At 28.4% G+C, this 18,563-nt stretch overlaps 1 protein-coding gene across 1 annotated transcript in view; it reads right to left on the reverse strand.

The window, feature by feature from the left end:
- Positions 1–3,548: 3,548 nt before the first annotated feature.
- Positions 3,549–18,563, reverse strand: part of LOC111630650 — a 53,240-nt gene continuing 38,225 nt past the window's right edge. Inside the window, exon 2 of the mRNA XM_023374788.1 lies at positions 3,549–3,814. The gene's annotated coding sequence lies outside the window, so the exon portion shown is untranslated. The remainder of the gene's footprint in view (positions 3,815–18,563) is intronic.

Genomic DNA, 18,563 nt, shown 5'->3' on the forward strand with positions numbered 1-18,563 from the left:
ATTATTTTATTTATTTTTTTTTTTTTGCCGGACATCTTTGGATAAATGCAAACAACACCTTATTATATGGAGCAATCGTGTATAAGAAAAGACAGAAATCAATATTCGATTTACAGAAATCACCCATTTTCTAAATAAGAAAAGTAGAAATTCGTATTTCCTGTTTAATAAAGCTCCGTTTTCATATTTTATTTCATTTTTTCCCCCTTTATATTCAGTGGAGGAATTTTCCTTCAAAACGATGGCTTTAACAATGCATCGAAATAGAAGTGAAGCATTTTAAAACCATTAGATACTTTCTAGAAAAACAAGCTATAAAAATTCTTTCTAGTTTTCTTTATATATATATATATATTTCATGTAGAGATATAGTTCTGTGAAAATTAGAATTTCAAAGTCGGGTTATTCGGGACACGCGATGTCAGGTTAGATTCAACATGTTCCAGAAAACTCGACTTGTTTTGGTATAAAAGGCAATGCCATTATTCAAGTCAATAATAATCGATTTTTTGCCTTTCATCCTTTCTCAGCTTCTTTAAAAGGTTATCTACTATTTGAAATATTGTGAAGTTTGTAAAATATTTTCTACTCTCCATATGAATCTCGCATAAAAAACAAGACTCTTCTTCCTATGGAACCTTTCGAGTTTACATCGAATCGAATAAAGTACTGTATTTTAAATATATTTACTATAGTTACGCCATTGTTAGCTTGGTTTTGGAATTTTTTTTATTGTATTATGTTTATCGAAGACAAAGATATAATTTTTATAACTGCAATAGACAATGGCGTTTTATGTTTCCCAATGATTTATTACAAGAAACAGAAATGTATCTATCTATATTTACTCGATTATTGTTTATGTATGTATCGACATTGTTGGTTTAACCTGGAGTTTGCGTTTTCTATATTCTTAAATATAACATTTCTGAAAAGGGGATGAAATATTGGCTATTGCTGGAAACCCTACACCAAATGCATTTGAAAAATTCATGTTTTTATTATAGCAGTACGTCAGTTTCACTATTCTCCCTCATAAAATCATACGTGAATGGTTCGGCATCATTTCACGATTGTTATATTTGACAAATATTACAATAAACGGAATTCTTTCCTGCGGTTGTTAACACTTTCTAAAGGAGAATTTTATGATAAGCGACGGCTATAAAACAATAATGACGATTCTATCTGGGATTCGTATAATTTGTGGCTGCGATATATATATATATAAGAAGAATACAATGGTTGCACTTTTTTGTGAGCCGAAAAACACTCCGAATACGAACGTCCATAGAAAGAAAATTCGGTCTTTTGGGACAGATTTTGACAATATTCTCGAGAAAGATTGAAGTGTAGTGATTCCCCAAAAGAAATGGAAGTCAAAGACTGAAAAATGATCTCTATGTTTCTACATTCGCGATACATCCCGACCTAATAAAGTGTTTTATATAGCATACAAAAATGAAAATTTTATATTGGTTTCCTTTATCGAGTGTACGAACCTTTAGATTCAGTTTCATTTTTAACTGGAGAGTGTTTAAATGATTAATGCGATCGTGAAGCCATTTCCAGGAATGGCGTCTATCTAACTTTTTTTTATTCTTTTTTTTCAACTGAATCATGCGGTAAACTTTTAAGTATTCCAGAACTATAAACCATTTTCTTTAATATAAAAAATTATATATTTTTGGATTATTCGGAGATTAGTATTCTGCAAATACTAACATTTTTATAGATGGATAAATTTAATATGTAAATGTTAGCGATATTCATTTTACATGATGTAATTTCGAATTATTCATTGTTGTTCGGCATGCCAATAGAGAGAACTGCCTCCAATTGAAACAACACATGGAAGAGATTAGCATCCAAAATAAACGGACGTGTCCAATTATCCAAACTAGTGTTCGCTACAATAATGTCCGCTCCACTAACTCGATAGGCGGCTTCTTCCTCGGGGTACTTTCCTTTAGCCATTAGTTAGACCGCGTTATAATAATTCCAAATAAAACTCTCTCCAGAAAATACAATTGTCAGAATATTTTTGCTGGAAATTCTAATCAAATCTATATTTATTATCTTCTTTATTTCGCAATAAAAATATTTTTCCAAAGCAGAAATTTTCTTGAAGGAATATTCATTGATTACGTGCGACATTCCCGTAGAGTTTGCCAAAGAATCGTTGTCCATTGCCTCGAGCCAGAAGTTCGTTTCAAAAACGACGTCTCTCATTTTAGTTTCGAGTTGTACAAAATTCTTTGGATCTTTCAGTTTGACTTTTGCCTTTTGGCGACGTTGGACCAACGATTTCGATAGAGAATAAGAAATAGGCTTGAACCATTCTTCGTCTTTACTTTTCGACTTGTATTTGGTCGACGCCGAACAAAAGGAATAATCCAATTCGTAGAAATAAACTTGAACTTTTAATATAAAAAAAAAGTAAAAATATAGGCCTATATATATTTTTTTTCCCTCGAAAAGCTAACAATATATCTACGTGTTTACTTATCATTTTGCAAAATTCAATTCTTCCTCAAGATGCGTGTTATATTTTTATTCAAAACGATCGACGATCCGAAATTAATGTACAGTTAGACGAATCTTCACTATTTCTTACCTCGTTATATATATTTACAATGCCATAAATCAGTTCTAAAGTCAAACATATTTCTGTTTTATTAAAAAAAAATACCGATCAAGATTCCTCTGCTCCGTATTATTCTATATATGTATAATATAATATAAAAGAACATTGTACTAATATTATTATAAACTTTTGACTTATATAAGCATGATGCAATAGGATATAATAAAAAGGAGTTATCTAAACTTGTCGAAGAATTTTTACTTGGATAAATATTTGTTTTCTAGTGTATCTTAATACGAGAATCTATCATTTTTGTTCTGTAATAACAGTAGACAATTGTAATTGTTTGAACGTAGTCGAAGCGATAAGTTAATTATTTGATGATAAAGTAAATAAATATTTAGTCTTATCTTATCGTTTATTTAAATTTATCACATATTTTCTAGTTAAAACAGTAACTAAAATGGAGTCGTCACCTCGCATTGTAACACTCGAAAGAACAGAATTTTTTATATATAAATCGAAAGAACAGAATTGTTACACGATGTAAATTGATCGCCGAAGGGAATTCATTTTACAATTCTATAATTGCAATTAGGATCAATTATTAAAGCCAATTATACGAGAATAATTCTATTCATAAATCAGTTTAAAACTTTCGTAACATAATATATTATTAACTTAAAAAATATATAGGCTATATGTATTATTAAATCCACAGAATTGTAAGTTTTTGTTTTATAAAATTTTAAAAAGTAAGATTAAGTTACTATTAAATTGTTATTTTATTAACATGCGCTTAATCTCTATAGAATAGTTTAACAATGAATCAAAGAGAAATGCCATTTTGGAGCAGAAGATCCGATAGGAATCGAGCCAAGGATATCCGGGAATCAGATCAAACTTTAACGATAAGATTGTAGACTTAGTAGTAGTGTCAGCATCTCTCTTTCCACGTCTATCCAGGATAAGTTACAATACCACGAACGAAAATGTTTTATACAATAAAATTAACTTTTATTAACTTTAACCGATTTACTAATATTAAATTAGATTTTCTTCGTATCAATATATATATATATATATATATATTAGTACAATAATAATACATCATGTACAACATATAAGTCTCTTTTATTAACATTCATCATACAAAACACACGTGAATATTACGACTTCTTCCTCCACCTTTTTAAGTATTCTTGGGGTCGCTTGGCCTCACGTGATCTGAAAAAGAAAGAAAAATAAAAAAAGGAATGTTAGTCACAAGTCGACAGAAATTTTAAATTAGTTCATAAATCGACGTAAATAAGTTTAGGCGCGAGATTGAAGAAACGAGCGATTCGTCAACCAACCTTGATCGATGTCAAAAATGTCTTTTAATTTTCTATCGATTTGATATTTTTGACTCGGTCCCTTCTAAACTACTTCTTTGATGTTCTCTTTATACAAACGAGGTTCATGCACCGTAACGATTTACGGTTATTCGTATACTTTGGAATAAATAAAATATAACAATTTAATGTGTTTCGGTTCGGTAAAAACAGATTTAATGTCCTAATATGTTGACGACACGTTTCCAATGTTACGTGCAATAGCGATTCGTCACCAACTTCTGCCATTTTGGTCTGTATATTTTATAATACACCTCACCGACTTTTTTTTATTTATTTATTTAATAGTTAAACACGTCGCTTACTTATTTATCAAAAGAAAGCTAAATTTATACATTAAAAAAAAGTAAATTAGCTTTTTTAAATGTAGAGTGGTGCTTGCTTTGATAAAGAATTAAAGCCGTGATTTTGTTATAAAAATATATATTCTAATTACGATAATTAGAATATATCCGTACACGTTTATATAGTATTTTTATTATTAGAATAGATTATTTTTAGAATAGAAATTATCATAATTTGATACTTTATAAACGGTCTTAATCATAAAACAGGAATTTTTGTTTAGCAGCAGAATGTTAAAGTAAAACGATACTTGATTAATGATATGTCAAATATTTAAAGATATATTTTATTTAAATATTAATATATAAAATTTCACTTGTATGCTTAGAGAATATTCTAGATTCGATGTGGAAAAACAAGAGAAGTGCATGAAACAACATATTTTTAATTAGTCACAAGTAGACCTTTTAGGTATTTACACAAAGAAGTTATACGTAATTAGAATGTGATTAAAATGAGTTTGTTTATACTTATAATAGACCGTGTGTTAGTTCTTATCTGCGGATAAACTTTGTCGAAGACGGTAGCTATCTTTTTACTTGTCAATTTAAAGTTTTGTTAATTAATTCAGCGGATTCTTTTAGAGAAGACACACGTATGTGATAAAAGACCCAGAGGAAGAATGGCTGTCAGCCGATCCTCTCTCTTGGGATATTTGAATGACAGGTGCGAGTATTATTCTCGCTTTTAGTCACTTTTATGTTGATTGAATCCAGAAAAGAATTTCACATTTATAAATATAAATTTGGCAAGTTTTGCCTTTTTTTATAAAGAAAAAAATTCGACACATTAATTAATTCAATGCCTAAATGATGATACATTCTTTAGAATTTAATGGACGAAAGTAAAATAAATAAAAACAATTAATCCGGCCGGATATAGACTGACTAGTAGAAATTAATGTAGAATAATAGTTTTAAATTAAAAACCTGAATACGATGAAAGAATCCTTTATTATTAATGTAATAAAGAAAAGGGTCTAGTATGAACTCGCGTAGAGTATTCAAAAAGGCAGAGAGGGCAACATGTCCTTCCTTAGCCAAAAATTAAAAATAAATAAATAAAATATAACAAAAACAAAAATAACTTTTCTTTTAGAAAGTCTTTCTATATTGGATTGCAATTTTCAAATTGCACACCTATAAATTCTCACTAGCATCCATCTTACTGTCTATCTGTCCTTCCTTGATCTCGGAACGGAGTTAGATAGATGAAGGTCGAGACCAAATATGGAAAGCTTAGGGCAAGTGGCCCCTTTTAACTATATACCAACTTCCTTATCTGATCGAAAGTCACGTTTTTTCAATTCAAAAACTTTCTCCAAAACGGAGTTAGATGATCGGCATCACTCTATTGTTAATAGGAAAAGTATGATGCACAGGAGCAAAAACTATTAAAATCAAAGCCTATATTTTAAATTAAATAGAGTAAAAATTAAACTCTGGTATTAAATAATTGCTTGTTTTATATATTGTTTTATATGTCTAAGTTGTTTTAAATTTATATATAAAAAGAATTATACATAAACTTATTTTAAAATGCTCCCTTTCGACGATATTTGCGTAATTTCCTAAGCATAAAAATATCAAATCGAATATTTATTCGATTTCTACATATTTAACTGCAGTAGATTATTTTCATACTAATAAGTTATGAATATATATATATATATATATATTATGAGATAGTTATATCAAGATAATTTCTAAATTATTGTTTTTTATACTGGAAATAACTTTTCTAATTTTTCTCATTATGACCTAAATGTATCATATTAAGTCTATGCTGTGACGTTAGATTATTATACGCCAGCAAATTAAATTAGTTTGATATAATTTTACAAGGTTTTTTATCTAAAGGAAATTATTTTCTAATAATTTAAACAATCTTTTTAAAGTAAGTGATATTTTTCTATGTTAGATTTTGAAAGAGCTAATAAAGCTTTTCCCTTAAGGAATGTGTAACTTTATACATAGTTAAATTGTTAAAATTCTAAAACCAAATTAAATCACTTATCAGTTAAGCTTAAATTAGTACTTGGGAATTTAGTTTTTACCAATTCTCAAGTACTAATTTAATCATCAATTTAATCATCGGACTAAAAACAACTTAGCAGAGCTTAGTTTAAATTTTTAAATATATAAATATTATCTTTTTCGGTATTTGGCGGTTTTTTTTAAATATTCCAATTTAAAATTACGTTTTCTATTAATTTCAGTAATGAATAAAACTTAGAATAATTAAGCGTAATGCTTAATTAACGTTAAAAAACAAATTTAAAATCAAGACCACCTTAAAATCATGTTAATGACTAAATATATATTTGGATTTCATTTTTCTGAAAATTAATGTTTATTTTTGTTATGTTCTTTTCAATTTCTCGTTGTGTCATGACTAACATATTTACTTTATCGTCTACTTTAGAAAGAAATCCCTTGACATATCAAAAACTTTACTTCCAGGATGGAAAGTCCAATCATTTTAGCAATTGTGACACCTTAATCGTGTTTAGCTGGTTTCTTTTCTTATTGATTTCTTTCCTTGAAAGATTCAGTATAATGAGCTAAAGATCTTCCAAGTTCAGACATAACCTTCCTTTTCTCTTTAGAGTACTCATTTTGCCATTCCTTTCTTCCCCCAATTTTTTCTACAAATAAGTTAAACATTCTCTGGTTTCCTCAACCTTGGTTTTTTACAAAGCTATACCGAGATTGTAATCACGACGTTCTAATTTATCTACAATGATAAAGATGATTGGAACAGATCCATTTATCGATTCCTAAAATTTCTAGTCAACAATACTTACTTTTATACATCAATGCTACAGAATTGAAATCTGATACATGCACCCGATATAACGATAGATAAAATATAAACACATATTTAAATTATCATCTTATCAAAATCAATATAGGCCTAGATTAGAAGGCTTTCAATGTACAAAAATGCTAAATTGAACTTTCTAAACTGTCTAGACACGATACCGAATTTATGTAGAGTTCGACATTTGTCTTAAATATAAATTCGGAAAGAATATTTTATAGTTAAATAAATTACATAGAGAAGAATATATCAATAATTGATTGGAAAAAGGGAGGTAACTATCATCAATACAACATACGTTGATGAATTATGGGATTGCAATTTCGAGGTTTCTGAGCAAACACTACTTTCGGGGTATAAAAAATGGTGTAAATATTCAGATTTATTTCACTTTTAGAAATTTAAACGACACGTCATCCGCCGATTTTTATCTATAAATCCCTAAACATAAAAGAAAAGTTAATATAAGCAATGCTTACAAGAATAATTACGATTTTGTTCGGTTAATAAAAATATTATTTTGAAAATTGGGCATTTTAGTTCTAATTAAAGTCTGTAAAATTTTGAGCATATCTTTTTGGTTCCTCCATCTCTTATCGGTGATTAAAACTTGAGGAATTTTTCGTTATTTTCTTTTAAAAAAAGTCAACATAGTAAACACATTTTAGTTTTCTACACCGTGCTGATTCATCATCGCTCAAATTCAATACTCATGTCTTATATCGCCTCTTCAACTCGGATGAAATGTTATCGCGAATTTTATTTTTGTTGTTGTTTCTTTTTTAATATAAAAGAAAATAAACATAGAAAGTTAATTTAACCACTAAAGATCTATTTTAATTTTCATATTCTGTTTCTAAATATATCATTTTATATAAATAGCATCATCATTAACGCAGCTCTGGGATAAAGTCTCGGAAGACCTTAATCATAGATTTAAATGCAGATGTAGAAATCTTTATACGGGATTTTCTATTTTGAAAACTCGTCACTATCAATTAAGTCGAATATAGAGAGTTATTAACGATTGAAACTGATCGATAGATTATTTTATAGAATTTAACCAAGTATCAGCTCAGTTTGCTTTTTATAAAACAAGATTAAGATAAAGACAAATCTATAATAAAAAGACGGAATTTACGGTTCAATTTTTTAGCACTGTCCTCGGACATATCACCTGTTTCGCTTTTATCTCTTTATTCTTTTCGGAAACATACGAAACTGAACGAATCCGCTTAAAAATATTACTTTTATTGCGTTTGATTTATTTTTGTAGGCAATATATTTCGAAAATAGTTTGTTTACAATAAAAGCCATCACTAGTTTCGGTTAAAAAAAAGAAAAAAAAAACACCCTTTATAACCGTATATTTTTATATCCATTGAATACATATTGCTCTGGAACTATATCTATGCATTGAATTTATGCTAAAAGTATAAGAATAGCTTTCGTTATGATTAATAAATTTAATTATATTGAAGTTTTTTTTTGTGAAATTCCATATTTTTAATTCTATTTATATTTTTCGAAAGCCAAAAATTAAATTTATAACTTTATATTTCGTACATTCATTTATTTTTATTTTTACGTCTAATACATTTCTTTACTAATATTTCCGCTATTCAAATAAATTAGGTTACATATTTGTATTTTTATTTACTTTAAATTATATTTTATCTATTTTATAAGTCTAATTAAATAGAAATCTGATTACATTCGCTTGTTATTTCGAAAGTATAAATTATCAGACAATAAAAACAATTACTAAAATCTCCGAAAAAATCGAGTGCATTATTTTGATAGATTTGCAAATAATACAACTTTTTTTATTATAAATCTATAAAATGTTTTTCGTCATTTCCCCCCCGTTCTGCAGGCGGAACTTAATTTCGCTTCAAATGTCACATGACTAATGTTAAGATTGATTTATGATTGTTAATATATTGAATATGGCGTGGGACTTTATTATTTGACATTAGTTTTCAGGAAACGAGTGGCGAGTTTTATTATTATTTTCTGAATTAAAATTCGTAGAACTTCCAATTTCTTATGTTGTTTTCTCTGTTTCTGACATTATAGGTCTAACCTATGACACGTGGGATAAATTTGTCTGGTACACAACGCTTGTACAGTACATTTCGTTTAATTTTTACTTTATAACGTACAGTACTTAACTTTATAACTTTATACGGTTATGGCATGCATAATCTTTTTTAGTTTAAAATGCATACTTTGACACACACACACTCCTGCAGCACAACTGTTATGGATGAATCTAAACTGCAATGAAATCGACTAATACAGGAAAATTTCGGTAATAAATCCCTATTGTTAAATATTAGAATATAATATTTAACAATAGTAAACATTAGAAAAATTAGCCAATTCTTTTTATATTATAAATGATATAATTAGTCTCGACTTTGCCCGTTGTGGTTATCTGATTCACAAAGGAGCCGAGAAGGATAAGGAATGAAGAACAAAGTGACGACTCGAAGTTAATCATGAAATATCACGGAAATCCGGAACAAATTTGAGTCTAGATTTATCAAGACAGCAGAGCTTACGTAGAAAATCCTACCGGCTATAATTTCTGGCAATGAAAAAAAAATGGATTTAGATTTTTTAGTGAGACAAATATATAATATGGATTCGCCATCCTGTTTGTTCATTACGAGTACCACTTCTAATCCTCGTTGGACTAGAGTAGCGAACTCCAAAGTGGTCAATATAGATTCCAAGGGTCGATATAACGTTGAGAGGGGTCGATAGAAAAAAATAAAAAAAATATTAATATAATAAATAACTGGTTTCGGCCGTGTTAATTCAACCTTAACAAAACAGGGAAACGAGTTAGATATAGAATTATATGAAGATTTAAGGCTGAAACGCGCTAATCTTGAATCCAACATTGCTAATCTTGCTAAAAGTCAACAAACACACGTCACATTGACAATGCCAGTCAATTTTAAATTAATAAGAGCTTTATTATAATGTGTCTTATTATTTATAAATATATTAGATATATTTAATATAAATAATAAACATTGCAAAATAAACAATTTAAAAATCACATAAACGACTTTTTTTTGCATGACCCATTATAATTGGGCTGTAATGGATGTACAGGGGCAAGCCACTACTAATTTGAGGTGAAGAGCATATATTTTAAATTAAATATATGATTAAAAATTACAGCCCAGCATTGTGACGATGTCATAATAAATAATTGCTTGTTTTGTAATAGTAAAATAGAGAAGGCCGATAAAGTATTGAGAAATTCTTGAAGGAGACGATTGTCAAAAAAGTTTGGGGATCTCTGGACTAGCTTATGTACAGATGACAATGAAGCCTATCATGAATCATTCATAAAAATAATTAGGATTCAGAACGAATTTCGTCAAGAATCTTGATCAAACGGTAGATTATTGCCATGATTATGATGCATGTATATTGTATATATACATAGATACATGATTATATATACAAATAAAGAACACAAATGCATATATGTGTGAGTTTAATTACTATTTCGAAAAGAAACACTTCAAAAAATTGTTTTGCAAAGCCTTTCTTCCGAGAGCTTCTGATCACTTTAACGTCATTATAAGGAAGCGTGTCATTTGAATGTTGAAGAGTAAGAAGAGGATTTTTTTCTGGTTATAATCTCTACTGATTCAATAAGATTATATTATAAGTGCATCGTTAAGACAATTATTAAAGCCAAACAACAATTATTTTTAAAAAACTTAATTGTGAATTAGAAATGAAAAAGACATTGTAATATTTGATAGTAAAACGATGAATTCGTCTTGACTTTTTTAAAAATAAACTTTTCTCTGCCCAAATATTATTAAATTATGAATAAAAACACGAATGAAACTCTACAGATTCGTTCCTGGACAAAATTCGTATCAAGAAAAACTATTATAAGTATCAGCATTTTGGTTTAATTGGGCTGCAATTTGAAAAAATTGTAGACGTATAAATTCCCACTGACGTCCGTTCGTGTGTTTGTCTATGTTTCCTTAATCTCAACGGAGTTAGATAGATGAAAGACGAGACAGATATGGAAACTTTAGAGGCAGGAAGCCTCGATTAACTATATATGAACTTTTGGACTGCACTGGAAGTAACGTTATTTCAATTCAAAAATTTTCCCCTGAAAGGAGTTAGTTAGATGACCGGCATGATTACTGCTAGCAAGAAAGTGTGAAGTGCAGGAGCAAACCACTACTAATTTGAGGTGGCGAGCATGTATTTAAATAAAAATTTATTGATTTATTTATTTGTCTCTAGGGTCCTGGAAATTTTTTTGCAGATTGCGTGTTATGCAATATGCATAACACGCAATCTGCATTTTACAAACGTTAACAAAACGTTAACATTTTACAAACGTTACAAAAATTTTACAACGCATTTTACAACTCATTTTACAAAAGAATCGCATTTTACTCCTCGTGTTATGCAATCTGCATAACACGAGGAGTAAAATGCGATTCTTTTGTAAAATGCGTTGTAAAATGCGTTGTAAAATGCGATTCTTTTGTAAATAGTTTAAAAATTTATCCATCTATGTGAAATTTTGGCGCTTTTGACAATGATTGTCATTTATTTATAACTTCGCTAGTATGTGATGTTACTATCTGTAGCACACACCCGTAAATGAAATAGACTAAATAGAGCCAATTTCATGTAGGCGTACGCAAAAATTGATACACTGTATATCACATTTCGCATTACTAGAAATAAACGTTAAATATGTTATAAAATTTTCCCGAAATATACTTTACTGATATAAAAACGCATATTAGATGATTGCGGTTGCGATTTGATGATTGCGAAATGCTTTTTAAAAAATATTAACACAAAAAATATACCCGCGAGCTGCAGAGACCACCTGGAGAAGATTCCAGGCATGTGTTGACAATGATGGCGAACAAGTAAGGATTCTTTGATTCTGAAATTATGAAAAAAACTTTTTTTTTATCCCGTTACACTCAGTCTGTTTCCATTAAAAGCGTGTGTCTCGTATAACTGTTAACATGTTTTTTGAAGTATTTTCTATCTACCTATAAGAATTTTGTTCAGTATTTTTTGGCTAAAAATGATCGAAAATAAGTCTTATCTGATTTATGAATAGGTTTACATCTTACAATAGCCTTAGTTTTTCTTACATGGCTTTCAAAGCGAGAGCTTCCTTATTGGTAAAAACTCTTCAGGTAGTTTTCGGAGAAAGGTTTTCACTTCCTCAATAACTTCATTCCATCTAAATGTTTCGTCCACGAATTATATTCTTCATTAGAATTGTATGGGAAGAGAATTGGACGAATGAAGCAATACAGTTCAATGTACTGTACTTTAACGACAATTTTTATTAATTGCATAAAAGCATGCAGTCTAGTATTATTGTATAAAAGTACACTTTCCTTTTTAATCAAAGTTGCGTGTGAAGTGTTTTCAGTTATGTTTGATTATTATTGTTTAATAGTCGATTACTATTGTTCTTTTCTTCATAATGTTGACGAACCGGGCTGAAACTTGAAAAAAATTGTAGACCTATAAATTCCCAATATCGTCTCTCTGTTTGTTTGTCGGTCTGTCCTTCTTTAATCTCGAGAACGGTGTCAGATAGATGAAAGTCGAGAACAGATGTTTTCAATTCAAAAAAATTCCATTGAATGGAATTATCAATACATAGATCACCGACATGACTGTGTTGTTGTCAGGAGAAATATGATATACAGGGGAAAGATACTACTAATTTGAGATCCAGATCATATATTTTAAATTAACTTAGTTAACTTGTGCTCTCTACTCCAAGGATGTCATTTCCTTTCCGCTTCAATATTACGAACACAACTCAGTTCTTTAATCGCAATCATTAGTGGAAAAATAATGCATTTTTCTGTTTATATCGAGCAATAATTAACACTTTTGGTATTACGCTTCGGTATCAAATGTGGTCGAATAAAGCAAGATTCTGAATTTCCCAATTGCCGAACTGTCGAGTTCTTAATTTCTTCGCCAATTACCGAACTGTCGAGTTCTTAATTTCGTCACCAATTACCTATAATGACAACTTTATTATGATAACTTGATACCAACGTATTATCACATTTCACCGGCACATTGCGTTTTGTACAGTACATTATATCTATCGAATGTAACATTATATTTAATAATAATAAATAGAAAATTATGAAAAATTTTACTAAAACGAATAAAGAGCCTCATTCCAGAGAAGATATAGAAAATGATGAAGATTATAATAGAAATTTGATTTGTTTAGAAGTATTTCTTTACGAATATATATAAGTTATTTGGAAAGAAAGAAAATGCAGAGAAAACTTATTTTGTCATCATTACGCATGATTAATTATATTCTATAAAAGCAAGCAAAATTAATCGAATATCCTTCTCAATTATCAGCGCTTTTTAATATAATTTTATTGTAATTAATGAATGAATAATCATTTAAAATACGATTTAAACTACAAGTAGATTTCTCAGTTATGATTAAAATATATATTTACATATACACACATTAAATATAACAATCACTTAATAGGCAATAATAAACGTCTACAGAGTAGTTAAAAAATAAATAAAATCCATTATAAATTCGTTTCTAAATTAAAAAAAAACATTTACATTTATTTATTTAATATTTATTAAAAATTTAATTTAGGTTTATTTATTTTTATAACATAAAGTGATTTCGACTAGTTACGAATAAAATTATACTAATTTAGAGTAACTTTTTTAGAAATATTTATCGAACTATTATTAAAATTTCAGTTACTATTTTATAAATTATTCTAATAAAATGAATTCTATCTTAGACAATCAACGAAAGAAAAAATAGAGGAAAAAGAAGAGAAATCTCTGCAAACATTATCATTATATTCATGAAAAAATACACTAGAGTTTTAAAAAAACATTCTTAAAAATTCTTTACATCAATATATTTTTTGTTTTGTTTTGTGTTTTTTTAAAATATATAACAAGTCAATTAAAATATAAAAAGAATAAGAATAATAATGTTCTAAATTAGAATATACTAACTTAAAATGAATCGATAATTTCTAATGTGACTCGTTAAACAATTATTATAGTATAATGTAGAACCTATTACTACATTTGATTTAAATGATTGTTATTAACATTATTGACTATGATGAAGATGCATTGATAGAAAATTTTATGAATATAATTATATAAGTTTCGGTCTTATAATATAAATAATTTATAAAAAGTTAATGCTAGATTAAATTATAGGTGTTAGGACTTTATAGTTGTAAAAATTTCAATTTGTATAATTTAAAATATTTTATAAACGAAATACGGGGAGATAACAAAATATTAAATATATTTTAATCAAATAAATAAATATTTTATACAGAAAAATTAAATTATAGCGTTAATATATCATAATCCTTTTTTTATGTGTAACTGAATATCAAATCATTTTCATATTTACATTGAAAGTATGCATAATAATAGCCTGTCTATCAAATAATTAAGCACCAAGAGGGTTTCTTCTATGAATTGATTATAAAATAAATTAGTTCAAATTAACTCGGACTGTTATTATTGGCCTGTAATGGGGTTGCAATCATTTAAAGTCAAATAACTAATTTTATTGTTGACGATCTTTTATAATTGGAAAAAAATTTATTCTTCGTAAAGTAATTAATATAGAGACAGGAAATGTTAAATTAATTACGAAATGACAAAAAGTTTTAACATAAATTAAGTGTAAACGATAACGAAACATTGGCAAAATAATGTCAAAGTTAAAATTTCCAAGTATCATTTTCACATAATTTTTTTATTGCTGTTAGTTTCCTATATTTCTCAATCCCATCAATTCTAACAGGAGCTAGCCTTATTTGACAAATAAATTCCAAAACATCATAAAAAGTTCATATTAGAAACTAGTTCGTGAGAAAAATACCTTACAAAATAAAAAATATACAAACATTGACTTCCAAAATCCAATAGTCGTTCCATCTTTTTCATATTTATAGGTTAATAGTATTGTATTTCAATTCTAACACTGAATATCTTCCATACGTTTTAATTTTATAGCAAATATACTCGTACTTGTGATTTTTTCCTGTTATTAAAAAATTGGTTTCGACTCGTTACTCTTAATAAAAGTATTTGACAATTTTTCCTACAAAGTTTACTTGAAAAATAAGAATTTCGATATCATTAATAACTTTTTACTAAATAGAAACGAGAAATTATTTTTAATTATTGTAATTTTTAATTTATTCAATTTAAAATGTACAGTACATACAGTGTGTTCTCCGTAGTGCCTTGCCCCCTGTACATCATACTTTTCCTGAAAACAATAGAGTCATGCCGGTCATCTATATACTGTAGAGCGTCGATTTTCCGAAAGTCAATCATCCGAAAAAATTCCAGTCGGCAAATTTAAATTTTCGCCAGTGCTGTGGCGCTTCAATCTTTGTCTATGTCTTGGGCTACTCAAATATTTTACGTTTTTGATACTAAATTAACATCTGAAGTATAATTTTTTATTGTTTTTATATTTTTCAATATATTTATTTTGTTTGTACAAAATAAAAAAATAATTTTTAACGATACAATAGTCTTTGTTAGGCTTAACATCGACGAAAATTCAACGCGAAGCAACACGCAACGGATAAAAATTTTAACATCGGATACGTTAAACTATTTTTTCGTACATAAATCGGTTATCCGAAATATCAGTTATACGAACAACCCCAGTCCCCAATTGATTCGGAAAATCGACGCTCTACTGTAACTCCATTTAGGGAAAAATTTTTGAATTAAATTCACGTGACTTTCGGTCTAGATCCCGAAGATCGTACCTATATAATCGGACATTCTACCCTTATATTTTCCATATTTAGTCTCGAGATTAAGGGAGGAAGGACAGACTGACGGACGGACGACAATGGGAATTTATAAGTCTACAACTTTTTCAAATTGCAGCCCAAAAACTGGCAGTCGAAAGAAATTAAATATGTAGTGAATATTTGAATTTCTGTTTATCTAAACTCGGAATTTTGAAAGCGAACAGACTTACATAAAATCAAAAAATAAAATTATTTCTCTGTTTATTAATAACGTTTAACAGTAGGCCAGTATCTAAACTTTTTAAATGTGTATGTCTATATTCATTATTTTAAATACAAGTAGAATATCCCGGATATAACGTATATACATCGCTAACTTATAGTTTTCATTAGTCTCATATGAAGAGTCGAATTACTTCATCGTACATCAGTTAGCTTACTCGTTCATCCAACAAATCCAACTTGTACTCTACATCCATTTACACTACACTATTCTCTTCTCAACACAACATCAATATTCAACATGAATTCAGATGATAAAGTTCTGTTCGTAGTCTCATCGTTAATAATAATAGAGCGATTATTTAACGAAGGCGGCGAAGAATGAGATGGGCAAATCTTTCATAAATAAAAGTGGAAAAAAACAACATAAAACACACTTTAAAATGATTTACGATAAGAGATAACTAAAATTTCATAAATACAAACATTTACCAAAGAACTGTTTATACTTTAAAGAAGTATCTCATAATATTTGTCCAAGGCCCAATATATCACAGGAATTTACATGATTCGAGATTTTTTTTTCTTTACATCACGACAAAAATAACTTCACGGAATCATAAGCACGTCTTGAGTGTAGGCAAGAGCATGTAGGCACTCACAAACTCCAATAGAATAGATGGATTTGTCGGGTTTTAATACGGAAAATTCAAACATTGCATATTAGATAGGCAGAAATGTCGGTGGATTTGTTGGACGAATAAATTCAATAAACCACTAGTCTTAAGTAAACCATCGAGAAATAAGCCCTCATTTAATATCCGAAATTTAATGCTAACAAATACGAAACAGATACTTTCGTTATTCGATGAAAACGATGCTCCAAAAATGGTAATTCAACAGTTTCGATAATCGAGTCTCTTAGAAAATTAATTTAACATCTCTTATCGCAGATAAAATTAAAATAAATCCATTTATTCGTGGTTTAAGTATCGAATTACATCCTGCATAATTATAAATAGATACAACGTGTTTATTATTCAATGTTTGCTGCCTTGTTTGCTTATTTAATTTTTATTTCTATAATAAAAAACAGCAACGATTTCAATTTATTTTTAAATATTCTATTTTTATCAATCAGTACTTTTAGAAAAGTATTTTAAAATATAAATATTCAATAAGTATTATTTAAGTTAGATTTATTATAGTTTAGCAATATACAGTATATATATATACTGTATTTATGCCAAAACTGAATATTTTTAGTACGTCCTACAATAAAATATAAGACAAAACTAAATATTAAAACTATTATTTGCTTTAAAGAAGCATTATCATAATTATTATGTATCATTTAGATACACTTCTAGCGTAGATTAAAATTTTTGTTTAACTAAAGGCAAACCATTCGTCGCCGGCAGGGATTAGAGTTTAAATCTAATAAATTCTCGTATTTCCACGTGTATTCGAGCCGGAGATGATTTTCAACTCTCTCACCTATACCAGACACTATTACGGGTCAAGTCCGTCCGTAATACATAAAATAGAGGTCGGATATATACGTTACTGTTTTAAAAATTCCCATACTAAATAAAAATGTAGGATTATCATCTATTTAAGCCCATCAATGGGCGAGTGGTAACACATAACAGTAAACACGTAGCTGGTCCCGAGTTCACGGGCTGGCCGCGTGCAGTTTCCCGGAATTTCTTCACGTACACCTAAATAAGGTCCAGTTTACCATACTTTCTGATATAAAGTCCACCCGGAAGGCAGGAGTTTTGGTGGATCGCGTTGCCTTATCCCAACAAACCATTTATTTAATATTCCGCACGTAAATTAATAAATAATTTAATAAATTTATATATAAACTGTATTATAATTATACATAACTATAATTATATTGTACAAGTTTCTTAAAATTAAAGAGATATTTTTAAAATAATAATTAATTTTTATAAAAATATACTGCATTCTTAACATCAATTGTTTTTATTTAAATATTAAAATAATAATAATAAATATATAATATAGTAACAATAGGAAGATATGTAATAAAGAATATAAATTAAAATTAAATAGATAATATTAATTATTTGAGGGATATCTACGAGATACGACAGCCTCCCATTGTCTTGAGGTGACAATTCGATTGGACTCATAATTTTTTAAGGAATAAATCTAGAACGTTATTATTTTTTCCCGTGTGTCCGTTTTTCGATTTAGGACTATTTTGGGTCAGGGTAAATCAAGGTTTGTGCCATTTGCACAAACTTAAGGCCTCATAACCCATTGCGTGCTGCTGCTTCGTGTCAAGAAATCAAATAGAAAATTAAG

This window comes from Centruroides sculpturatus, unplaced genomic scaffold (genome assembly GCF_000671375.1).
Source record: "Centruroides sculpturatus isolate CEXI.00-Female unplaced genomic scaffold, Cexi_2.0 scaffold626, whole genome shotgun sequence".
NCBI classification, from domain to species: domain Eukaryota; kingdom Metazoa; phylum Arthropoda; class Arachnida; order Scorpiones; family Buthidae; genus Centruroides; species Centruroides sculpturatus.